Below are 480 nucleotides of genomic sequence, written 5' to 3'. Positions count from 1 at the left end.
GCCCCCTCACTCTGACATCTCTCCATTAGTGCATGTGTGTGTAATTCAGACATGTGTGTAATAACAACAGAGTGTAAATTGTAATTTCCTCTTGTGGGATTGACAAAGTATACATTCTTATTATAATTTGAAACACATTATTTGTAAAAAAAAAAAAGAAACACGGGCACTGCAGTGGAAGAGTGAGAGAAAACATGGAAGACAATCGCGGACCGGCCGAATGTGTAGCCTAAAAATATAAATATGCCAACCACTGCTCTGAAATCAGCATAATCATACCATTCAAGGATTAGGCTACTAATCTTTTACACAAATTAATCGTTGTACTTTTGCCTTAAAAATGAGCAGAAGAAAATGTTACTCAGGAAATTTACTATGAAGATCAATCTTTAATGCTGGAACATGATGCAAAACTATCTCTTTCTGTCTCTTAAAAATCTTTCGGTTACTTGCGTAACCCCGGTTCTCAGAGTAGCATGA

Source organism: Etheostoma spectabile, chromosome 21, assembly GCF_008692095.1.
Source record: "Etheostoma spectabile isolate EspeVRDwgs_2016 chromosome 21, UIUC_Espe_1.0, whole genome shotgun sequence".
NCBI lineage: Eukaryota > Metazoa > Chordata > Actinopteri > Perciformes > Percidae > Etheostoma > Etheostoma spectabile.
This window is presented reverse-complemented; position numbering follows the sequence as displayed.